Consider the following 26276-nt stretch of genomic DNA (forward strand, 5'->3'; position numbering starts at 1 on the left):
TAACCCCTCCCCAAAAAAAGAGATTGTGTTTGAGAACTGTGAGGGTTATGGTAATAAGGTATGTGGTTTCAGCAAGTTGAAGAAAGTGGATTTTTTTTTTTTTAATTGTAAGAACTGCTATTTCTGTGGATGCCTTTTATTTCCCATACCGGTTAGTAGTAAGCTGGTAATTACGCATTAAAAACCCTTCTAATGTTGTTTGTTAGAATCATGTAGCCAAGTAAGTTAACAGATGTGTAGATAAATAGATAAATTTGGAAGGAATGGATTTGAATAATTTTATAAAATAATCTGTATATCTGTATTATATATTATATATAGTAATGTATATATATATATTTTTAGAATTTTTATGAAGTCCATTTCTTCCACATGTTAAGGTCACAGTCTTAATGATGCTGACAAATATCTCTTTGGCTTCAAGCCTGTGGCATCTCCTGACCTTGGAACTCTGGGAGTTAATGGTATAGGAACAAAACACACAGCATGAAGTCAAGGGAGGTCTCAGTGAAATCCATATAAACAGAAGCAAGTAGCCCAGAGTCCAGAAAGGGAGAAAAGGGTTTTGAAACTTTAATTCAGATGTGAATCATAAATAATTCTAGTAAAATTACAGGTTTCGGACATGTGCATTGATCTTATCATGGATCAAATGTTACTCTTTGCATATTGCCTCTACTTCAGAGCAGGCAGGAATTTTACTCAAGAAAACAAGGGGCCCTGGTTGCTTTCCTCCCTTTTCTATCCTTGACTTTTATTTCTCCTCTTTCCCTTTCCATTTGAGTTTCCTTTCCATTTTGTCCTTTCCATCATTTTTCCTCTTTCTTGCCCTTTTCCAAATAATACTTCCTCACTTAACCTTCATTCTTTATCACTTATATCTTTTTTTACTAGTTTGTTATTGTGGTCATTTGTAACAAGAAATATATATTTGGTCTTTGTCCATTTCTAGCACAGAGCTCCTAACACCCTTGGGATTTCCTAAGCAGTAAGAGCCACGGGAACATCTTTGTAGTAATATTTGGTCTTTTGTCATTGGTTCCTGAAATGGCTCCAGTCCTGTAAAGTTTGAAGGAGTGTCTTGTTATTTGTAACAAGCCCCTTTCAACCACACCTGACTTTATGTTAATGAGGTGACTTTTGGAAGGCCCCAAGGTTGGGGGTGGGGATCGTTGCCAGGGGAACCAACCAGGTGATTGGAAGGTTGGAACTTTCAGCCCCACCCCCAAACTTCAGGAAAGGAAGAGGGCTGGAAATTGAGTTCAATCCCCAGTGGCCAATGGAGCCTCCATAAAAAACCAAAAGGATGGGGGTCTGGAGAGCTTCCAGGTTGATGAACCCATGGAGATTTGGGGAGAGTGGGGGGTCCAAAAAGCGTGGAGGTTCTCTGCCCTTTCCCACATACCTTGCCCTATGTACTTTTTCATGTGGCTCTTCATCTGTATCCTTTATAATATCTTTTATAATAAACTGGTTAATATCAGTCCACGTTTTTCTGAGTTCTGTGAGCCACTCTAGCAAATTAATTAAGCCCAAGGAGGGGGTCATGGGAACCTCAGATTTATAGCCCATTGGTCAGAATGAAAAGGTGACAACTTGGCTTTGGGATTGTTACGTGAAGTGGGGAGGGGAGCAAGTCTCATGGGACTGAGCCCTTAACCTATGGGATCTGACACGATCTCCAGGTACAGAATGTCAGAACTGAGTTAATTGCATGATGGTGTTGGAAACACACACAACAGAGTTATCCTTAGTCCCCCTGAAAATACTTATCTAAGTGTAATTAATTGCTTCCCATTCATTAATGATTCCTGAAACTACAAATCTGGTCAAATGCTTTTCCTCTCCTACAATTACCTTCAAAACAACATTGCCAAAAACTAGTACAGTAGTTAGGCTCCTGGCAAGAAGCAAAATGGCCACCCTTCTCTCCTCCATCCCCCCGGTTCTGTTAATGTTCTTCTAGGTCCTTTCTTCAAATCTCTTGTCTGATCTCTTTCTACACACGTGTTCTTTTCTGTCTCCATGACTCCAGCTCTTCATAGCACCGACCAAATCATCATCGCTCAGCACATTTTTTTCTCCTGAACTCTGGACCTCTTGTTCTGTTTATTGGACAGCTCCATCTCAATGTCCCACCAGTACCACAACTTAACATATTCAAATTAGACTTAAATGACCACTCCTAGCCACCGATTTCCCAGTGCCAATAAAGGCATCATAGACAATGCATTTGCCCTAGCTCAGTTCTCAGAGAATTTGGCAGCTTTCCCCAATCTGTCTGCTTGTCTGCATCTCTTTGGCCCCTAGACAAGGCCTAGAGTAGGCCTCATCTCTTGCCTGGATTATTACAGTCAACCCACAGTTCCTCAAATATTATTCACTCTCATGTACAATGCCTTTGCTCATGATAGTTCTTGTGAATATAACGCTTTCCCCCTGGGCTCTCGACACAGTCCCATTTATTTATCAAGACCCAGTGAAAAACCATTTCCTTTGGGAAGCCTTTAATGTTTATGGTGCATATGACCGTTTATCATAGAATACAGTTAGCGTTTCTTAGTTTAGGAAAAATGACTTAGTATGTTGGAGAGATAAAAGGTAGCTCTGTTGAAGTATGCTTTGGGGAATAAGATTTTAAATAACTGTTGTTAACAATTTGAAATAGAAGGTGTGTAAATGGTAAATGGTTTAGTATTTATGTTAAGACATTGTAGTTTTAACAGTTAATTGGACATGATCAAAGTTACCAATATGTATAAAGGGTACAAACAATGAAAGGTATCCTACTGAAGCATTAAGAAGTCACAGCATCACCTTGATAGAATGTCTGCCAAAATATTTGGCCTGAATCCAACTCTGAGGGAACAGTCGGACAAGTCCAGTATGAGGGGACATACCATGAAGACACCTCCCCTCCCCAAAGGCTAGAAAAATGGTTACAGATGAAAGGTGACTAAGGAGATATGCCAAGGACATGTGATCCTTGATTGAGAAGGAGCAACTATGATAGACATTATTGGGACAATTGGAGGCATTTGAGTGTAGATTGAATACTAGATAATAATATTCTCTCAATCTTGAACTTCCTGCATGTGATAACTGTATTGCCAAAGATAGTTCTGTACATAGGGGAATACTCTTGATGTTAGGAGGTGCTTAAGCTGGCATATTTCAAGATCAAGTGTCACAATGTGTACATTAATTCTCAAATTGTTCAGCAAATAGAAGTCTGTGTCTGTAATGTATAATTTTATATACACAAACACTGGAGATAGAGATAGAGAGACTGAAAAGAAAGAAGAGAGGAAGGGACATGTGTCAAAATGTTGGATCTAGTGAAAGGGTATACAGTTTTCATGGTGCTATTCTTGCAACTTTTTGGTAGGCTTGAAAATTTGCAATATAAAGAGTTGGAGATTAAAAGACATTAGTTCTCTTATCTTTTCTTGAGGGGCTGGAGTGGGGAATCTCAAGTAAGCAGTAGATTTGAAGATGGCAGGGACCATCTTGGTTCAGCAGCGATGCAGTCTTTTATGTGAGTGTGTTCTTCACATGACATTTTCTTCCTCTTTTATTTGTGACAGTCAGGAAAGAGCAGACAGAGCCCCTCAAGTGCACCCACAGACCTCTAGGCTGGCTTCAACTTTGTCAGGGGGTTGACGGGTCCCTGGCCATCTAGTGATCAAGAAGTTCTCAGTAGCAGGGGCCATGGAGACCTAAGAAGCATGGCCAGAGGGTTTTTCATGTGTGGAACCCATGCCTGTGTGTCTTAATGGCCTGGTGTTGAGAAGAATCCATTAAGATGGCCCAGCTGCTTGACTTGAAGATAAATAGAAAAGTATGTTTTCACATAGCAACCCCAAATTATAAACACGTGTAGATTTACAAAGGCATGAATAGGTGTATTTTAGCCCCTGAGTTGAGCTGTGGTTACAAAGAATTCAGGGGTGAAGGTGTTAAAACAAAGTAGTTGAAAATGATTTCCTGGCAAGAATGCAAAGACCCTGGATCCGGATCTGGGTTTCTTCTGTAACGATTGCTGACATATGCAGCCGCATGGTGACCGCCTGCAGATGCTCACATTCTTTTTTAGGTGTTAGTGATACTGTTAGCTATTGCCAGAGAGAAAGACCTCGAATGTAGGTCTTGGCATACCAAAGACGCTGAAAAATGCTGCCCTTTAATCTGCCAGTTTGTCAGGATTGCACAATCAAGCCACATCCCGAAACGCAATTTAATGGTCATTAGAGATTGTGCGAAATTCTCTTTCATCCCAGAAACAGATTTTGTGCAAGAGACACATATGTATGAAGTCCTTGCTAACAATAGGAACTTAGGGATGAAGCTTTCTCTTGCCCAGATTTTAATTGTAACAGCCACTGTGTGTGTGTGTGTGTGTGTGTGTGTATGCACGTGTGAAGTATAATTGGAAAGAGATAATATTTGGGGATTCTGCCCTCGGGTGCTGAACCTTTCTAGAGTTGTCATGAAATATTTGCTTGATCTTGTACGTGAATCCATGAGGATGAAAACGATCTGAGGAAAAGAGAATTTTACAGCTGGAGGGGCATCTTAGAGATATTTGTGTTACAGATGAGGACATGTGGGTCTATAAAGGGGAACTATTTGCCCAAGATCACACAAAGAGTAAATGCTGAGCTGGATCCAGAGCCCAGGCCACCCTCCTCCTTGGCTGTGTTACTCATAAGTTGAAAATGGGATACATGTAAATGACAGATTGTTTTCCCTCTTGTGAGAAAGAGGGGAAAGCAAAGACTTGCTCTTTTAGTTCATCTCTCTCCCTCCCCCACCCCCATCTTTTGGCCACTACCTTCAGAATACCTTCCCAAGCTCTGTGAAAGGCTTCACTTCATGGAACATCTCTTTACCTCATGAATACTAGAAATTTAACTCTAGGGGAGGTTCAGTAGGATATAGCAGAAATGGAACTAGTAGAATTTTCCTACCACTTAGTTACCTAACCCACTCAAAAACTTATTTTTTAGGAAAAGGTTGTATTTTTCTTTAATGAAAAGATAAGATTTCAAATATACTTAGAGCTGAACTTCCTGAAAGGGATAAAAAAATGTAAGTTTCCATAAATTCTGTGGACTTTAGGAAGCTTTCAAAGGGTATCTGCTTTATTTTATGAAACTGATACCAGAATAGTTGATGTTTCATCGTCTGAGGGAGGTCAGAACAGGGGAAAAGATGAAAAGGCCATAGAGATTTCCACATTATGAGAAGATGAAAAATATTGTTCTGGACAAAAGGTAAACACATGAAGCTGTGAGTAGCAGTTGTGAAAAGCCCTTACACAAACCTAATCATTTTAGGAAGAGGACAACACCATAAATTTGAGTTCCAGGTGTTTTGGGTGTCTGCGTGCCAAGGGCTGGTTTTCTGCAAATCCTACCTGGAGGTTAGCTCCTGTGTGCCTTAGCTCATCTCTAGCCGTGTCTGAGGTTTTAGGTTTATATCCTACAACTGCCTTTAGAGTTTCTTGAGCATTTCGCTTCCCTTCAGTGGACTGGCTTATAGGTGTCCTCAGAAGAAGCTGGTCCAAGTTCTGTTCTGTGCCTGTTTCTCTTCCAGTTAAAGTTAACATTTGAGGCCAGAGGGAGGCCAGAGGTGTAAGTGACCATAATGATAACCATCATATAGTAAATACCTAGCGTGTACCAGGTACAGTGCTGGATTATCCTTAATCTTTACAATTGCCCTGCAATGTAGTTATTGCTGTATCCTTATATATCTCAGGAAACAAAGGTACAAAATAGTAAGTTACCCACTTTCCAGTAAATTAGAGACAGAATTGAGATTTGGACCCTGGTTTGCCCAACTCCAGAGGCTGTGCCTTTTCTACTGCGTTATACTACGTCCTTAAAGCCTTATCCTATGTCATTGAACCTCAGCACTCCTGAATATCTATTTTTGGAGGTGTCAACCTCTAAGGAGATCTCATATGTTTTTAGAAGACAACCTCTTATCCCTCTCACTTAAGATGTATTAACTTCGCCAAGTTGAGGTGGCGGCCTGTTTTAAATGTAGTATTTCTACTGTCACTCCTATAAAATCAGTCTCCATGCGGCCACACCTCAAGCCCCAGAGTCCGTGAAGCACCAGTTCAACAAATGATAAAATAATAGATGAAAAATCTGTACTGAAGTCTTTCAAAAGAATGTTATAGAGTGATTCCATTTATAACATGCAGCAGACCTTTCTAAAATGCCCTCCTCTCTTTCTCTCTGTTAGAATTTCTCGCTTTACACACACACATACACACACACAAATCTTACTCTTACCAGCTCACTTCAAATCTCTCCCCACCTCCAACTACCTAAAATCGTCCAGACTCACACTGGACTAGGTCTCGTCTGTCTTGCTTCTAATCCTTTTCTCTGTCTCTACTCACCCTCAGCCTTGTCTGGTGCAAAGCAGTCAGGTACACTGAGCTCCTTTCAATTCCCCCTTCACACATGGTTCTGATTCTGGGTAACAAAGACTCGGGAAGAAGGCGACACAGAATTCTCCTGTGGCCAAGGGAGGGGGAGAGACTTGGAATCCTCCCACTCAGTGTATTTTCCTACCTTATCCTGCTCTTTGTGGTCATTGCATGGTATGATGAGGGGGTCTTTGGAGGTGGTCCTGCTCTTTGGGGGACAAGTAAAAACCGGTAGCTGAGTGATCTTCTGTGTGCAGGAAGTATTTTCACAGAAAAATGAATAGACCTTGTGAAGAATCTCAGCCAGAATTGAGTTTAGTGACACAATTTTCCTTTATCCTCATCCCTGGCATGGTGAGAAAAACCTTGGCCGGGTTGTCATACCACACACAGAAGGAATGCTCAATTTGCTGCTTTTGAGTGTGGTGACAAGGCAGGGCAGAGGTAAGGATAGTGGTTAGCATTTTAGTAGGTTTGGACACAACAGAGCAAAGACTGCAGGGAAGAACAACAATAAAACATAAAGTCTTTGGTACGCATCCTGCTTTTAGTCAAATGGTAGAATGTGAACCAAGGGGGTGCTTAGTTTGATGCCTCCCAAGTCAGTATGGCTTGTGTGCTGCTAGTTGTAAGAGCTTCCACAGGTAGCTTCTAAATGTCCAGATTGTCTCATGTCCCTTATCTTCTCCAGTAACTTTCTGTGGCTGCCCACTGCATATGGAATACAATCCATATATCTTGGAAAGGCATTTAAGGCTTTCCCTGAGCTAAGGTGACATTCTAGGTTTCTTTCCCATTGAATATATCACTCTTAGGAACCGGGACTACAGGTAACTGGTGACCTAAACCAAAAGACTTGGCCACAGAGTGAATACCAGATGAAAGTGTGACCATTGATGAGAGCCATTCTCCAGTGAATTGGACAGAATGAAAGGGAATTCTGATGCCTACTGATGTGATTGGATCAGACCAATAAGTTAGTCCCCTTGTACATCTGTTTGGAGTACTTGGGAAGACTCAATAGAGGGGTTTTTTGGTCCTTCCCATTCATCCTATGATTATCTACCTTCTGATTTTCTTGTTTGGTGAATGTATCAATTATCTATTACTGTGTAACAGATTATCCGAAGACTTAGTGACTTAAAACAAAATTTATTGTCTCATACTTACTGTGGGTCAAAACTCTGGGCATGGCTTAGCTGGGTTCCTGTTTCAGCGTCTCTCAGAAGGTGACAATCAAGGAGCTGGCCAATGTCATGTCAAGACTTGACTAGGGAAGGATCTGCTTCTAAACTTACTCACTTGGATATTGGCAGGATTCAGTTCCTTGCAGGATGTTGGCCAAAGCCATCTTCCGTTCCTTGCCATGTGGGCCTGTTCACATAAAACACCTCACAATGTGGCAGCTTGTTTCATCAGAGTGAGCAAGCAAGAAGAACCAGAAAGAGAGAGTGAGAACAAACAAGAGGGAAGTCGTAGTCCTTTATAACCTAATCTCAGAAGTGACATTTCATCACCTCTGCCATATTCTATTAATTAAAAGCAAGTCACAAAAATAAGATAAAATAAAAGCAAGTCACTAGTCCAGCCCACCATCCAGGGTGGATCACACAGGGACCTGTATACAGGAAGAAGGGTCACTGGGAGCTATTAAGAAGCTGCCTGCCACAGTGAGTGAAATGGTAATGTTAATCTATTTGAGAAATCAGGGCATAGATTGCTTATTTTCCTGAAAATGCATCTCTTAAAGGACCTTAAAGATAACACAGTTTTCCTTGGACCACCTCTCTTGCATGACATTTAAGGTCTGAGTTCCTGTTTTCCTCTGCACATAGCACTAAAGAGAGATGGCGTATTCTCTCTTGCTTTCTAACTGAAAAATCTACTTGTGACTCAAGACATAATTCCTGCCTTTCAGGAGGTTACCTTCTGGGAGACAAATACACAAATAAGGTCTAATAAAGGTAGAATGTGAAATATTAATGAAACAGAATATGCAAGGAGGAACAAGGAAAAATATCTATTTGAGATTAAGAACTTTGGAAGTTATGGGATCTGAACTGGGCATCCGTTAATAGTGAAGAGTGAAGAGTTGGGGGAAGGACATTCTAGCTCCTGCGGGATGGAATGAGAAAGGTTTGGAGCTGCAAGAGCCTGGGTCTTGTCTGGGAGTGCTAGTATTTGCATGTGGCCGCAGCTGGAATCTCAGGGTCCCTGAGAGAAATCAGTGCTGTGCAAAGTGGACAAGGAATAGTCAATTGAGACCAGAAACGCCACCTGGAGGTGTTTGGACGTGTATTCTATGAGTAAGAGCCCCTGAAAACAAAGGAATCTCATGTCCCAGACAACTCTGGGGGCTGTGTGAAAAGCAGATTGTGGAAAGAGACCAGCAGCAAAAGTCATTTAGGACACAAGTAGTCCAAATAAGAGATGACAAGCACCTAAACCTTGGTAGAAGCAGTGGGAGTGGAGGTGAGGAGACAGGATTTATATTTCTATGTTTTTCCCTGAATATAATATGTCATCAATTATAAGACACACCATTTTGTGAAATATGACTAATTGAAAAAAAGCTGCCAATTAAATTATGGCAGAGCACTAAGATACCAGCAATGGAAAGATGCATTTTTATCTCAGAGGTTAAAAGAAAAGTACATTGTAGAATTGAGAAAATATGATAAATAATCTGAGGAAGATGACATCTACATTTTGGACTCAAACAACCTGGAGGATAATGATGCCATTAATAGGAATCATGGGAGCAGGGGATGAGAAGTGGGTTCCAAGAGAAAAGATGAATTATCTTTTGGACATTTTGAGTTGGCTGTATCTAAGAGGTATCCATTCATGTGCAGATGTCTGGCAGACAACTGGAAATGTTGGTTTGGAACTGAAGGAAAAAGTTATAAAAAAAATTGGACGAGGTTAATGAATGGATTATTTTGAAGTTAAATCCGTATGCTTAAGTATATATGAAGACAAATTACTTCTTTTTCTAAAACCCCAAGCTTTGAAGCTTTTCCCTCCCCAGATTATAGTCTTATCTTTGGAGTGTGTGAGCTATGTTGGCAGAGATAGTAAGGAGGAAGAGCCATTAGCAATGGCACTTAGATAGGAAAATCATGACAGATCATGGCTTAGAAAGATCTTTGTATAATCGACAATTTATTGAAATGTGATATCCCACCAATCGCGCACCCTCTAACTTCCCATCCTCCTTGAGACTTCCCTCTTAGTCCTGGGCAGGCAGGTTAGTTTTCTAGGGTTGCCATGAGAGACTATCACCACCTGGGGGGGGGGGGGGCCTAAGTAACGGAAATGAACTTTCTCACAGTTCTGGAGGCTGGAAGTCTTCAGATCAAGATGAAGGCAGGGTTGGTTTCTTCTGAGGCCTCTCCCCTTAGCTTGCCCACAGCTGTCTTTGTATGGTCTCCCCCTGTGTGTGTGTGCACGTGCGCCTGTCCGTGCCCTAATCTCTTCTTAGAAGGACACCAGTTACATTGGATTAGGGCCCACTCTAATGGCTGCATTAACGTAATTACCTTTTTAAATACCCTATGTCCACATCTAGTCACATTTCTGAGTTACTGGGGTTCTGGCTTCAATATATATAAATGGGGCAGGGGGATACACTCGTCAGCCCATAACAGCACATAAGCCAGCCGGGCACTTCAATTCTTATTCACATGTGTTATGAATGCCTAGACCTATTGGCTAAAATCCTCTTCGTGCACCAGAAATTATTTTTCCAGGCTTGTTTCCATAATTATTTTGTGTCTTTGCCAGGGTGGAAGGTTATATATAGCAGTGCTATAAAACTTTTTTTCAAGTTTTTTTTTTCCCCTTCCTGTCCCTGGGGGGGAAAAAAAACAACCCAAAAACCATTCTTTGAAGAAAGAAACCACTTGTTCTCCCTTATCTTTCACTGGACGGTGTTTAGTAGTTTGTGACATTACATCAGTTCCTCACTCTTTTCCCCTCAGGAACAGACCTTCAATTAGGAACTGTGAGGAAAAAAATATATAATAGCAGGAAATGCATATTTTAGCCTAAGTTTTACTTCTTTTTTTTTCATAGTCATAGCTTACCTCAAGAAGAAATTTCTGTGGAACCAAGTTTTATCTTGTACTCCGAACCTGGGGTTGTAGGGGTTCTGTTGTTTGACAACAGGAGAAATTTCACAAAGCATTGTATGAAAGGGTGAAACCGTGCTAGACTCAACCAGTACTTCTCCTAAAATGTGCCATAATCTGAGATTGTTTTTGTAGGAGGTTTGTCTTGGCAAGCATTTCAAAAGAACTTGCTAGACACCTCTCTTGCAATTAGCTCGTTTCCTGTTAGAATCTTGGGTCTCCCCCTCATCTCAGTGGGTACAAAAATTAGCCTCCCTCTCTGTCGTTCTCTCCCCAATATAAAATATTGCATTTCTGAGTCAATTGGTTGATATATAATTGATCACTTGTTGATAAATTGTTGATTTATTTATTGATTACTTAACCTTGTTCAGTTTGAAGTTTTGATTGGACTTAAATATGTTCCCCACTTATTAAGAAAACAAAAAGATGACTGATAGGATTTTATGAGAATGGTACTTCACCTCTGTGATCCTCCTCCCTAAAACCCATCACCCCAGTCTGACCATGAGAAAAATGTCAGACAAACCCAAAATGAAATACAAAATACCTGACCAGGACTCCTCCTAACTGTCAAGGCCATCAAAAACGAGGAAAGTCCGAGAAAAAAGAAAGTCCAGAGGAAGTTAAGGAGATAGGATAACTAAAAATAATGCGGTGTCCTGGATGGGATCTTGGAACAGAAAAAAAGCCCATTAGTGAAAAGTTAATGAAACCCAAATAAAACATGGAGTTTAGTTAATAGTCGGATCCCAGTGTTTGTTCATTAGCTGTGATAAATGTGTTGCATAGCAGTGTCAAATGTAGAGTGTGGGTTTTGGTGGGATTCGTACTTTCTTTGCAGTTTTCCATAAATCTAAAAACTGTACTGAAATAAAAAGTTCACTTAAAAAATAGAATGAAGATAAAGATAAAATAGAGCATAATTCACGGAAACTATAAAATAGGCAAAGAAACACAGAGGTTATTAATAAATATTGAATGTCAGCCTAACATTTGATGTATTGGTATCAATAAATGGCAGTATACCAGTGAGTCAGTTGGCATATCAATCTAATAAACTTTTATAAATGATGAATTGGTTGTAAACACTGTGTTTTATAGCATTTGAAAATTCCAAATGGTAAATCCACACGCGAGGTTTCTGTTCACATATTTCAGGATCCCCGTTTTTAGAATCTGCACAGAGAAATATTTCATGTCCTTTAGGGAGGTTTAATAAAAAGCAACAGGTGGGAAATGGGATTTGCAGTAGCGTGGACAGTCAGCCATAAATACTAGTACCTCAGAATTATACCAGCAGAGGACCGTAAACACATTAATCACCCAACAGGGCAGAAATTCCATTCTCAGATGTCATCTCAAATTCAGGCACAAAGATTAAATGCCTACATTTAAATTCAAAACACTGAATGGATATGATGATTCTTTATTTCCGTGGAGATTCCTGGAGTGAGTTCACCGGTTTCCTCATCTATACAACGGGGTTGGTAAATCTCCTCTCAGTATTGTGGGATTGAGTGAGAGGATATATATATAAAGTGCCTAATATGGTGGATGGTACATAGCAGGTTTCCAATAAAATTGTATCTGTGCTTATTATTTATTATGTTCACAGTTATTATGATGGCTTTAGAATTTCAGAAACAGACTCAGAAAGGCAGTGACTTGCCTGGGGTCATGCAGCTACTTTGTTCCAGAGTCAGGACTTGAACTGTTGTCCCTCAGGGTCCTCTTGGGTGCCTGTGCCAGGTCCGCATGGACCGATAGCCTCAGGTGCCTACCGTGCGCTAGTAGCTGTCACAAAGTTCTCTCGCAGAATTGCATTTGGGCATCTCCACCTCTTGGGGATTCTGTTCCCTTCCTCGGAGGGAGCAGAATTCTCCGCCTCCCTCCCCAATAGGTGTGGCAATCACGCTCTCTTCCAGTAAGTTCCCTTTCACTGCATCAGCACTTCAGGCTGCTGCAGCCTGCTCCTGGGCAGAGCTGGGTTTGCCGTGCTGGGGACGGGTTGGGGAGAGGGAATGTGAGGGAAGGTTGCAGCTGCTGCATTGGAGCCCCAAGGAGAGATGCCCCACACACCTCCCAGTGTGGGCTCGCTGGAGTTGAATGCAGAGCAGGAGGACGCGTGGGCGTAAGTAAAATCCATCATGTATACATGTTTATGGGTGTCCATGAGGGAAGGAAAGAAGTGTTACAAGCTAACACTTGGTTAAAAAAAAGGTCCTTTTTATACACTTACGGTGTGGCTAAAATATGATCACAATTACTTTCCTCTGGAGTTCACCTTGTCCCCTGATATTCCTACTACCTGTTGCTTTTTAATGAAGTCTTTTTTTATTCTCTAAGGGAAGCCTTGTTTTTTCTTTTGGGGTGTGCCATGGAAGACGCATAGACGTATCATTTGGTCAAAAGAAAGAGGACTTTCAAGAGTTTTGTGAATTAAAAGCAACTCTGGTACATCTTAAAGATTTATCCCAACGGTCCTCTGGGTCTCCGCAGCACACGGTGTCATGGGGAAAACACGACTGCGTACATCTGAGGTGTGGTTTCACCTGAGCCCGCTCTCACATTCTCTTCTGGTTTCCAGCCACCCCTTTGCTTTCCAAAAATTTCCATTTCTTAAAATGAGGAGGGAAAGAATCGAGAAAATTGGGGAGGGGGTTCTAAAGATGCAGTGAGTCTGGGTTCAAGGGCCGCTTCTCCCAGCCCAGCCCTCCTGGAACCTTGTCCTTCAAAGTCAATATTTATTGCAGGCCGGGGAAAGAATGGAGGTTATTTCTGGGCAATTCTCTAATAAAATCCTGTCAGACCCGTCTGAAGGCTAACGGCTTCATGGCACTGGTTATCTAGGGGAAGGAAATTTTCCTTAGTCAAATTTATGAGGCTGGGTTGAAAACCAAGCTGAAGCAGAGCCTAGCGAATCCCCATGGCAAAATGATTCATCTTCGTAGAGTTGGAAAATCTATTTTTATCACCTTTATTCAGCCAACTCCTCATTTTTATTCCCTCACTGAACGGCTGCTATTTCCTTCATGGTGCTGAATAAAGCAGATGTCTCGGGAGTCTGAAATTTCCCTTCGGGTCGTTCCCAGCGTGGCTGATTCAGCAGCCCTGGGGAGAAGGGGATCATTCTGCACTGCATGGGTGGGTTCTGCGCCACGGGAAGGTCAGACCAAACAGAGGCTGCACGCGTCAGCAGCCTGCCTTTTATTCAGAGATTCTGCCTGGGCTACGTGCCACTCTGCCCCCTGCCTTTTGTGGAAGGTGTGTTCAGGGGAGTCCTGCCAGCCCAGGAGACCTCTCCGAGGGTGGGAAGAAAGGGCAAGAATGTGCCACTCTCTCTCTGGCTTGCCTTTTTGACTGTGAAGCAGTGCCCAGCAAGGTTGCCAAGGGACTTCCAGACACCATTTTATTCATTTCTTTAGTTCCATTCAGATCTCTGTCTGTGCCATCCCAAGCTGCGGCATCTTGCCCCTGGCTCCTGCTAGAGTTCCACAGAAGGCTGAGAGGAGGGATGGCTGTTTCCTGTAAGGGATTTTAAAAGATAAAGACAAGGAAAAAGAATGCTTCTTCCTGAATTTCCTAGGCTAACAGACGCTGCGTGCTTACTGCTTGAGAGATGTGGCAAATGGCAACGGGGAAAGCAACAGGAATGTGGCCTGTGACATAGAAACAGGGTTCATGGCTGTTGGGGGTGTTTGCAGCATCTGGCATATAACAGGCACTCAATAAAGGTTTTATTGAATGGATGGCCAGGATATAATTCCTCACAGCCCTCAGTTAGGCTTCTTGACAGCTGTTTTTCAGGAGGCCGTATGGTGTCGTGCTTAGGCGCTGGCATTCTGGAGTCAGATGGCCTAAATTCAAATCCTGGATTTGCAATTTAGCTGTGTGCTCTTTGGCAGGTTTAGGAAATCATTTGAGGCCTCTGTTTCCTGGTCTGTAAAATGGGAATAATATAGTCATATAGTATATGGTTTTCATAAAGATTAAACTAGTTAATATAGGTAAAGAGCCTAGAAGTTTTCCTGTGATGTGGTTCCAGATATGAAGGGGAGGAAGAGCAGGACAGGGAAAGGGAGGGGAGGGGGATTGGTTATTGGGATGCATTTGGGAACTTTTGAGATTTTTTGACCCTGTCTTTTGGGTTCAGTAATTCCCTTAATCCTGGATTTCAGTGATTTACAAACCCGCCTTTGTTTGGTACAGAGAATAACTTGAGAATAAAAGAATAAAGTGGAATTTAAGAAAGAAAAAGATTACTTCTAATCTCTCAACAAATAGTTATTGAGCTCCTGCCCCATGCCAGGTACTAAACTAAACATGGACGATTCGGTGTTGAAACCAACACAGTCACAATGCTGTGGGTCTAGACTCTGGTGGGCACTAAGAATTCATTGGCTCAGGGAATACAGCTGCTGTGTTCCTTTTTTCTCTGTTAAAAAGGTATATTGACCTAAAACAATGATGTGTTCAAGCTTGGCACCCATCAACGAGTGAGGGGTAAGGAAGTAGGGAGAGCTGTATGCACATGGAGCAATGCACAAAGCCCAATTCTGTGCTGCAAGGTAGGTAGGCATGGGTATTGGATTGATCCATGAAACTGGAGGGGGATCCAAAGCAGTGATATGTATAATCAGCCTCTGGAACATACAGGAACACAGATAAGTCATGAAAGAATGAGAGAACCAAAGCAGTTGTTATAATGATATGAAGTAAGAGCCATTAGGCCCCAAGAGTCTCTAAGCTCAACTTTGAAAGTATAGATTACAGAAGGCTGGATTCCTTCTCCCTTTTCAGCTCCCGGTACCTCCATGGCAGGTGGGCTTCTGCTTGGTCCTTTCAGAGCCTGGAGCCTCACATCTCTTAGAAATATAGGGATATATGTGAGCTACTTATCTCCGTCTGGTTTTGCCAGTCTGTGGGACACTCTGATATTTTAATTTGGAGAGTCCTCTTTCTTGACTTTGGAGAACTTCCGCAGTGATGCGTACCAGCCCTATAAACATTCACTCACCTTTGCCAGATCTGGTTTTGAGTGACGATTTTATCCTCAGATGTCCTACAGCCCAGACCTGGGAAAGTCAGTTAGTGTGATTTGTGGAATGGAATAATTAACAGTTTTTCATTCCACTTTCATCCTGGTGACTGGATTAATTCCTGGGGTCTCTGTTTTCCGTAAACAGTCATTTCTTCCACAGCAGCCGTCTGTAAAGAAATGGAGCTTACGAAATGAGTGGGACATGGCTGTGTTCAATTCTTTCTGTTTGAGTCCCATGTAAGCTTTGGCAATGATTTCCACAGTGTTTTTGTGGGTGCTACTGGAGAAGGAGTTTGGTAAACAGCCCCCTGGCTATTGTTGGCCTGATCCCTGCAAATACCATAATGGATACAACCTGAATACTCACCGAGGTTTCCCTGCCCTTCCTAGAGCTGACCCCAGCACTAACATCTGAGAACCTGACCTGAGCCATAGTGTAAGATGAGCAGCAGCTGGGAGCTGGCCTGTGTTTGCCAGCTTATTCTCGGCTGCTCTGTGCTGGAGTGGAGTTCTGACTGTATCAAGTTCCCTTTCCTCTTATTGCACATCCAAGGATTTTCACCCCAGCCCTGAGTCCGCTGGAGTCTCTTCTGATAGACTCTCATTTCATCTTTGTCCTTTCTGTTTGAATTTTCACTCCCAGAATAACTAACCAGCCTTAGAAGTTCGTAACTTACTAATTTTATCCAGACTCTTCTGCTCTACATTTTGCTTTTAGGAATATGGGAAGCCTAGGAAATTCTATATATAGATATATATAATCTATAGATAAAGGTGTGTGTGTGTGTGTGTTTAAATGGTTTGTTTTCTTTTTTTTTAAAGATTTTATTTATTTATTTATTTATTTATTTATTTATTTATTTATTTGACACACAGAGAGAGAGAAACAGCAAGAGAGGGAACAACAAGCAGAGGGAGTGGGAGAGGGAAAAGCAGGCTTCCTGCTGAGCAGGGAGAGCCTGACATGGGGCTCGATCCCTGGACCCCAGGATCATGACCTGAGCCGAAGGCAAGATGCTTAACGACTGAGCCACCCAGGCGCCCCTAAATGGCTTGTTTCCTGAGAAAGGACTAATGGTAGGAGGTTTTTGCTCTCAAACTATTCAAACAAGGTAATTGAGAACTAAAAATTTGAATAAATGAAATTATCAATAAAAACCTGTAGAAAAAAAGAAATACCTAGGAGAAAAATTGATTTAAGTAGACTTGTAAAAGAGAAAGGGGCGGGGGAGAGGAAGGAGAAAACTGATTGGCTGGCAACTGAGCATCCTTTTGTTTCCCAACTTTTTTTTTTTCCCCTTCAATAGCCCATGCTACCTATTTCCAGAAGTTGACCTATTTTCCCCATTTCTCTCTTGTTCCATTACTGTAAAACAAATATTTGTAAGGTTTCTTGCCACATGGTTATTTCAGCTGTATCCAAAAATCCATCCATAGCTTGCATTTTATGATACTGTAAGCAAACCTGACCTAGGCATTCTCCTATGTCAGAGGACAGTCTTACATCAGTTCAGGGATTAACAGTAAGAGAGAAAAACTTACTGTAGTGTGCTTAGATGAATGAACTCCAGTACAGTGAAAAGAAGATAAAATCTTAATGGAATCTCACATTACTGCTAAAGAATTAATCTGTTTTGATGTTGGCAAAACTGACCACCAAAGATAATGGCCAAGGGATCAGTTGACTTGCAAGAAATAATTAATGGTCCTGTCTTTGGTATCATCAACATGTTTTTTGGTAAATGACATGTTGATTTGATGAGAGCAAAAATTTGTGATTTGTGAGGGAGAAAGTAACCCATGGGACTGTGTCTAAGAGATGCAAGTGTTTATTCTACTGGTGGATCCAACATTTCCTTCCCCAATGAGGAGTATTTGTTCCTAAGATAACTGGTGTCTTTCAAGCACAGAATGTCTACCTCTGCTAAAGGTATTTCATTTTTGCTATAAATATACCATTGTATATTTTTATGTATTTTAATAGAAATATTTTAACCTATGTTTAAAGATTTAAATATAAAAACATAAAACACATGAAATAGAAGTAGTACGGTATTAGGGACATCTTTGAGCTACTGCATGCATAGACAGTGTTTTGTCCCTAAGAGAACTTGAATTTTAAAAAGTTGGATTTTTCATGAAATGTACTCAAACAAAACAACACACCAGACTTAACATATGACAATTAACCTTTATGTCCGTTCTGTCCCAAATTGAAGCTTTCTTCTTTTTCTTTGAGTGCAGGATCAAGGCTAGTGTGCTCTCCAGTAGACCGAAATGTATCCTTGTGATCATTCTGTCGGCCTTATGAGCATGATTAGTTGGACAGCAGATGAAGGAATGTTGTCACCATCTCAATTTTTCCATCTCTGTCTGAGTTCCCCCTGCAGGCTTCAGAACCCCAGAGGCGTGCTCCACTCTGGGGTCCTGATGTCTTGGCCAGGTTTCTGATGAAAAAACAAAGGCATTTCTGTGTCATACTTTTATAGAGAGCATATGGTGTATATTTATTTTGTGATAGGTTTTTATCACTTGGTAGAAAGATGTTACTGTATTTGAAGTGAACGATCACTCCCTCCCCCCATCATTTTACAGCTCCTAGTTGTTTTTTCACATGGGTGACGGATTTAGGGAGCACGTCGACAAGACTGCCAGGGAAATATTTCCTCTCTAGACGTTGACTTTGTATCTTTTTTATCTGAAATTCAACCTTTTTTTTTGCCCATGGTCATGCTTTCCTGCAGCAAATAACACGGTGAACTCTTGGTCTTGTGTTTCTGACTCCGCACCCCTGCCCCTCCAGCCTCCTCAACTCCAACCCATGATTATGCTGGATGCTTTCTGTGTTATGCTTTGGCTTGTAATGGACCAGCTGAAAGATAAACTGCTATTAAATAAATCTATGACCCTTTTGAAAACAAATAGAGCTGTTGAAAGAGTTTAAGAACACAGTGACTCCTTGAAAGATGGTCAACATTCTTGAACCCTTTGACTAAAAATGAATTTTCTTTGGTGTGTGTGTGTGTGTGTGTGTGTGTGTGTATGTATACTGAAATTTATAAAAAAGAACCCCAGTAGCAAGATATTTGAAGCCTTTTGTGTTCTTAACCTCGCAATGTTTTTCTTGGCAGGACTTGAAGAAAACTTAGCGATCATCTATTTTCTGCTCCTGTTGAGGGGAGCAGCTGGAGTGGGAGACTCTGGGGTGGCAGGGAGAAGCCTGCAGAGCAAAGAGAGGCCCAGGTGTCGCTGGGGGCCCAATGCTTACCTATTTACTCCACTGCCTTTACCCTGCTCCCCAAGGCGGAGTCTTATTTTTCTTTTTATCTTTTCCCATGTGTCTCCATTGCCGTGGGGCTGGAGCACTGGAATCTACTGTGGACCACACATAACCCCTGTTGCCACCAGGTTCATCTCTGGACCCTAGACCAGCCTACTGCCCTTAGGATGGTTACACTTCCTCAGGAGCCTCGTTAATCGGTGCTGAGGCAGCTGATTGGGACTGGGCAAGCTTTGCTATCATGGGCTTAGCTCTCTGTGGGACTCCCCGCATTGCCTGACTTCCCTCTTGGGTCTTTGATCTAAACTCCGGCTGCCAGGTAACCAAGACGCAGCCATTTGACTTGGTCTCTCTTCCCTCTTCTGTCTTGCTTCCATCCTGAAAACAACTGCTCCGAACTGGCACATGGCTATGGGGACTTCGGTGTCATAACACAGGATACTTTACTCCTTTGTGTAACCTCAGAGTTACTGCCAATATAAGGGGGAAACAGATTTTGTTCACCATCCTGAGTTGTAGTGTGATGTGAATTGGAATGCTAAGAGCAGCTTAGAGATATTTTTAGCAAAATGAAATATTTTGATGTATATCTGTCACCTGAAATTTTTCCCAGATTTGCTATTTGTACCTTCTTAGCAACTTCACAAAGGGGTATTGTATTTGAGTCGGAAGAGAAAAATATTTTTATTTCCTGCCCTTGACGTTTAGTGGAATTGATAAAAAGCATCAAGGCTCTTTGAGTTCTGGGTCTCTCCCACACACACAAAAACATTATGTAAGAAAAAACTTGAGTGGTTTTTTCCTGTTTGTCAGTATGAGGGGGGAGTTAATTGCGGAAAGTGGTGGGCAAATCAGCAGCAAGATTGGAAAACAAAGAGCTTTGCTAAGAAAATCATAGCAAGTGTGATTGGCCAGCTACCATGTCATCTGGCTCTCAGCGTAATATTGACCTTGACTGATGGCTTTGACTTTCCCTCTGCAGGTTCATTCAAAGGGTCTTTTACTTGTGTATATTCATGAAAAGAAAGGCACAGCTTGAGCTGTAGGGTGTTGGCACTACACTGTGTTTTACTAAATGGTTACTTAATCAATAAATGAGCGAGTCATAGTCTCTTTTGGTTGATCAGAAAATACTCATTAAAAAAGTCATGGGTTTGACTTTTCAAAAAGTTAAGTAAACACAGAGCTTATGTACTTAAGCAGTTGGATGACAGAATGAGGCTTTCAGTCAAGAATATCCATTTCATTTCATACTTATTTGGCATTTTAATTTTGGGGGCCATGGTTTAGATGTTCTGTTGGTTAAATTTGCCAGCATGAAGTATTAACAACGGACTGAACACTTTACAAAAAATAAATTCTTCCTGCTCGGCCTACCTATTTATTCATTTACCAAGATTTTCCAGATGTTGTCAACAGATTTATAAGCAGACGTCTGATGACATATTGTTGTCAATGCATAGAAGACCGCCTTCTACGTAGAGTAGAAAGAAGCCCTTGCCTTTGTCTACTTTTTCTTAAATAAGAAAACCCCAGGAGACATTGTCTGTGTTGTTCTGTTACACTTGTCTGTCCATGGAATGAAATCCACGTGTTGTTTTTACTTCTCTCCTTTCTCCAATGTTCACTCCCTTTTAACACCCCTCATTCGATTTCTTTACTCCTAGGTCTTTTGGACACTTTCACCACACTCTTCCCTTGCCTGATTTAATGGTCCACCAGCACAACATTCTGGACAATGAACAGATTGCTCCCCCTGTGGTAGATCACGGCACTAAAATAGTAGTGAGCTTTAGTGCAATTGCAGCAAAAATTGCTCTCCTGGGTCAACTCCATTCTTCCTCTACTCAACTCCATGTTCTGTTAGCCACAGAAATGCCAAGAGTTTCCTCCCACCCACCCCCCGCCCTGCCCCAAAGTAATTCCTTAAGGTCTTCACTGTATTTATATCTCCCTGTCAACGTGGGTCTTTTCATACTGAGAGAGACAAAGCTTTGCAAATGGACTTTTTCTTTGCACTTTCTCCTTCCCATTATTATTATTTATTTTATTGAGGTATAATTGACATGTAATATTGTATTCGTTTCAGGTATACAACATAATGTGTGTTGTTTGTATATATTATGAATGATCACCACAATAAGTCTAGTTACCATCTGTCACCACACATAGTTATAGAGTTTGTTTTTCCTGTGATGGGAACTTTTAAGATCTACACTCTTAGCAACTTTCAAATATGCAATACAGTATTATTAATGATCATCACCATGCTGTCCAATATGTCTCCAGGACTTACTTATATCATAACTAGAAGTTTTCACCTTTTGATTCCCTTCACTCATTTTGCCCACTCCCCACCCCCTGCCTCTGACAAACACCAATCCTGTTATTTTTTTTTTTAAGATTTATTATTTTAGAGAGCAGGGTTGTCGGGGGGCAGAGGGAGAGGCAGAGAGAGTCTTAAGCAGACTCCACGCTGAGCCCGAAGCCTGATGTGGGGCTGATCTCATGACCCTGAGATCAGGACCTGGGCCAAAACCAAGACTGGAACACTTAACCAACTGTGCCACCCAGGTGCCCCCAGTCCTATTATTATTAAAGATGTTAACTACAGAGGCCCAGATTTATCTTCTGGGTTAACCACTTCCTGGTTAGGTGACTTGGACTAGTTATTTAACCTTATTCTAAACCTCAGTCTTCTCATCTATAAAATGAGGAACAACCATAGTACCAACTTCATAAGACTATTGTAAGGGTTAAATGAGCTAATGCAGGTAAAACTAGTATGTTTACCTGGTGCATAATACATGCTCAAGAAAGGTAGTAATGATATTGGTGCTAATACAGGTGGTAGTCACTTAATGCTTCCTGAAACCTCTGTTTTTCTCATCTGTAAAATGTAAAACTCATCCAAAAGAACTTCTTTGCCCTCTACCGCCAAAGACCTTACTAAACTAGTCTCCATCATCTCTTAGTAAATTTTCTCTTATTTAAAAAATCAGGCTGTTTTGTTTATATCAATTGGCCCTATACAGAAGCGTGGCCGATCAGTCTATAATTTTCCAAAGCCATTCTCATTTCTCATAGTTATACTTTTAATTTGTAAACTCTTGGCCAGTTTCACCACAAATTAAATCCTGATGCCTTTGAGATATATCCATTTTGAGGAAGAGTATTTAATTTTGTCTCTTTGCCAGTGGCTACTCTCACTTTGTTCTACCCCCCAAATTCCCATTCAGGAGAAGAGACATGAAAAACTGGTTTCCATTGCAATCTCATCACCCCTGAGGTAGGAAGACTAAGTATGAAGTATGGTTTCAGGCCAAGAACATCAAACTAGAATCCCAAAGACCTGGACTGCATTCCACTCTCTGCCCCCAGAACTGTGGGGCTATGGATATAGTACACTTACTGTTGCTTTAGTCCTTAGTTTTCCCATCTGTCAAATGAAAGATAGGACAGACTGATCCCTAAGATTTATCTACTTCTGAAGACTAATGGTCCCTATCCCTTCCCATTTTATCTCGGACTATTTTGTTTTGTTGTGGCTTATTTTTATTTTTGTTGGAAGAAGATATAATTGACATACAATATTATATTAGTTTCAGGTGTACAACATAGTGATTCATTATTTGTATATATTACGAATGATCCCCACAATGTCATCACAGTAAGTCTAGTTAACATCTGCTCCATACTTAGTTACAGAATTTTTTTTCTTGTGATGAGAACTTTTAAGATCTACTCTCTTAGAAACTTTTTTTTTTTTTAAGAGAGGGGAAGGGGAGGAGGAGCAGAGGGAGAGGGAGAGAGAGAATCTTAAGCAGGCTTCACACCCGGCATGGAGCCCAATGCGGGGCTCAGTCTCAGGACCCTGAGATCATGACCTGAGCCGAAATCAGGAGTCAGATACTTAACTGACTGAGCCACCACCCAGGTGCCCCTTTCAAATATGCAATATGATATTTTTAACTACAGTCTCCATGCTGTCTATTACATCCTGGGAGTTACTTATTTTATAACTGAAAGTTTGTGCCTTTTGACTCCCTTTACCCATTTTGTTCACCCCCACTTCTGGCAAACACCAGTCTGTTCTTTATATCTATGAGCTTTGTTTGTTTGTTGTTGTTTTTAATTTCACACATAAGTGAGATCATATGGTATTTGTTTCTTTCTGGCTTACTTCTCTTAACATAATGCCCTCGAGGTCCATCCATATTATCACAAATGGCTAGATTTTTCTTTTTCATGGCTGAATAATATTCTGATAGCTAGCTGGATAGATAGATCTATCTCATAATTTCTTTATCCCTTTATCTATCTGGACACTTAGGCTGCTTGCATATCATGGCTATTGTAAATAATGATGCAGTGAACATGGTTGTGCATGTATCTTTTCAAGTTAGTGTTTTTGTTTCCTTTGGATAAATTCCTGGAAGTGGAATTGCTGGATCATATGGTAGTTCTACTCTTAGTTTTTGAAGAACCTCCACACTGTTGTCCATAGTGGCTGCACCAATTTACATTCCCACCAACAGCACACAAGGCTTCCCTTTACTGCACATCTTTGCCAAGACTTGTTATTTCTTGGCTTTTTTATATTGGCCCTTCCAGCTAATGTGAGGTGACATCTCATCATGGCTTTGATTTGCATTTCCCTGATGATCAGTGATGTTGAGCATCTTTTCTATACTGTCAATATTAACTACCACTCATTTAGTACCTATAAATGTCAGACATTATTCTAATAAGTTAACATTGATTGAATGCTCATTGTATGCTAAGCACTTTACATGTATTATTTATCCCTCCCCCCTTGTAACCCAATAAGGTAGAAGCAGCTAGTATCCTCCTTTTATGGATGGGGAAACCAAGACCCAGGGATGTTAGGTGTATGCTTAAAGTGAATAAAGGCGCAAGTGAATGAGTCATGGAGTTGGAATTTGAACCCAGAAGTCTGATGCCATACACTTGCCGTTAGTCATTTTATTGTACATCATTCCTAAGCACTTCCTTTTGTCCCCTTTGCCTTCCTGCAACAACACTAGGGAGGATGTAATAGTACCCTCATTTTATAGATGAAGAAACTAAGCACAGGGAGGTAAAACATTTGGCCCTAGTAATCCAGCTAGTGTGTGACAGAGCTGAGGTTCAAACCCAAGCCTGGCTCTTAGGCAGCACATCCCATGGCCTCAGTGGATTTCTTACTACTCTCATAGGTACCTTTGGGATTAGTGAAAAGCTAAGTGATGGTACATTGTTTTTTGTATTTTATTTTTTTAAAGCATGTAAGATAGAGGCTTTTATTTATTTATTTTTAAAGATTTTATTTATTTATTTGAGAGAGACAGAGCAAACCTGATAGAGGGTTTTAAGATTTTTTAAGCACCTTACAGGCCAGATTTACTCAGGAAGCCAGGTATAAATCACTTTGTGGTCAACATTATTTATTTGCAAATAGGTTCTTTTTATTTAGTAAGATATTACAGTTTAATCTAATTCCTGTATTTGTCTCAGATTCCAAATAATGCTATTCGAATTAATAAAACTTCATCATGAACCCAAATTGCAAGAGACAACAGGCTTCACCCCCAAAATCCTTAATGCAACTCTAATTACTTATGCCCTCAATTATTCAGTCTGCCATTTAAAAATCTATTTTCTGTTTACAGGAAGATGAGACCCAAAACTTGGTACAGAATCCAACTGGTTAATTTTTATTGTATGTCTGACATGCAGTAGGTGCTTAATTAGTGCCCGTTGGCTAAATCAATAAGGAAAAATGATTTGATACCCTTACTTCATTTTACTCTCCAAGGCATTAAAAGAATGAATCTTCTGCTTTCTAAATGATATGGAGTAAATGACTCAGGCCACCCCATCTCACCGTCTCTGGGTGCATCAAGTTGGAATCAATCACACACCACTTGGCCTGAAATTTTAACTTAGAGTTGACAGGAAGTGGGCAGGAGTTGTTACTTTGCTTTTTATTGTTTGTATAAATATTAAGTGTCATGGCAACAGAAAACTAACAGCCAGATGAAGAACAGAAACATATGGAGAAATGGAAGGCAGTCTTGAAAAAGGATATTTGAAAGAAATGATGCATTTGACTTATCTTGATATGAGTGTATTGCTAACATGGTTTATTCTGTTCCTGAGGAAAAATACAGATATCACCGAGGGAAAAAAAATAAAAGCTTTGAGCATGAAAATTATCAATAGAGCCAAAAGATAAATATTTTTTTTAATTTCTATATTTGAGGCATAAACTTGACTGAGTTTTCTGGCAGCCATAACAAAAAGGAAAGCGTGATTAATTATGAAGGTTTTCACTTCACAGAGACATGGTCATATTAATTGATTTTGAGGGATAAGGCTATTCTTACTATCTAGGTTTCCAAGAAATTCCTTTTATAAGTCTTTCTATAGGGGACTAACTCTGATTCTAAAAACTTAGAATGTTACCTTCCTACCTCCATGATAGGAAATTGACACCATTCATGAGAAGGAAATTTTATAAAAATCATTGTCAGGTTAGGTGTACAGTTAGATAAAAATGGGGGAAAATAGGTGTCTTTCATCCCTCTCACACTGTCTACTGGGTTCGTGAGTTTAGTTGAACTTTCATAATCATGGATATTTCTAACAGCCTTACCTTATATTGTCAAGCTCATTAGAGACCATGCAATGTAGTACTTGACCCTTAACATTTTCTGAGGGTGTTGCTTGGGACAAAGTGACCCTAGTAAGGTCTGCTTTTCCTTATGCAGCTATATCATAAAATTAAAAGTTGCTCTTATCGAATCAAAATGGTCAGTACTGAGAATCTTCCAAGGGCAATCTGCTTTGCTAGCATTAGGCAGTAGGAGGATACGAATATGTAATTAGAGTGCTCATGTAGAGAAGGGGCTCTCAGGGAATTATGGCGCACAGGCCAGAACCAGCCCACTGCCTTTCTTCATGGCCTGCAAGCTAAGAATGGCTTTTATGTCTTTAAAGGGCTAAAATAATAATAATAATAATAATAATAATAAATAAAAATAAATAAAAATAAGTTAATGAAGAATATTTTGTAACACATGAAAATTAAGTGAAATTTTAATTTTAGTGTGTGTAGATAAAGTTATCCGAATATAGCCATGCTCATTCCTGTATGTCCTGTCTGTGGCTGCATATGACCACAAAGCCTAAAATAGGTACCGTTAAGAAAAATTTGCTAACTCCCGTTATAGTGGAGAGAGTACTTTCTGTGCATTCATGAGCTGTGCAAAGAGTCTGTAAAAAGAAGAGCTATTTTCTCTAAGGGGCAGGAGCCTCTCTAAGCCTGAGGGGCCTCTGTTCGTGTGGTCCGTCCCTTATATCCTCGCG

At 40.7% G+C, this 26276-nt stretch overlaps 1 protein-coding gene across 7 annotated transcripts in view; it reads left to right on the forward strand.

Annotated features, from left to right (window-relative positions):
* Positions 1-26276, forward strand: part of LIMCH1 (LIM and calponin homology domains 1) — a 321761-nt gene that overhangs the window by 151095 nt on the left and 144390 nt on the right. The gene's annotated exons all lie outside the window — the stretch shown is intronic.

This window comes from Callorhinus ursinus, unplaced genomic scaffold, assembly GCF_003265705.2.
Source record: "Callorhinus ursinus isolate GAN/ISIS: 27379988/994484 unplaced genomic scaffold, GSC_fseal_2.0 scaffold4, whole genome shotgun sequence".
NCBI lineage: Eukaryota > Metazoa > Chordata > Mammalia > Carnivora > Otariidae > Callorhinus > Callorhinus ursinus.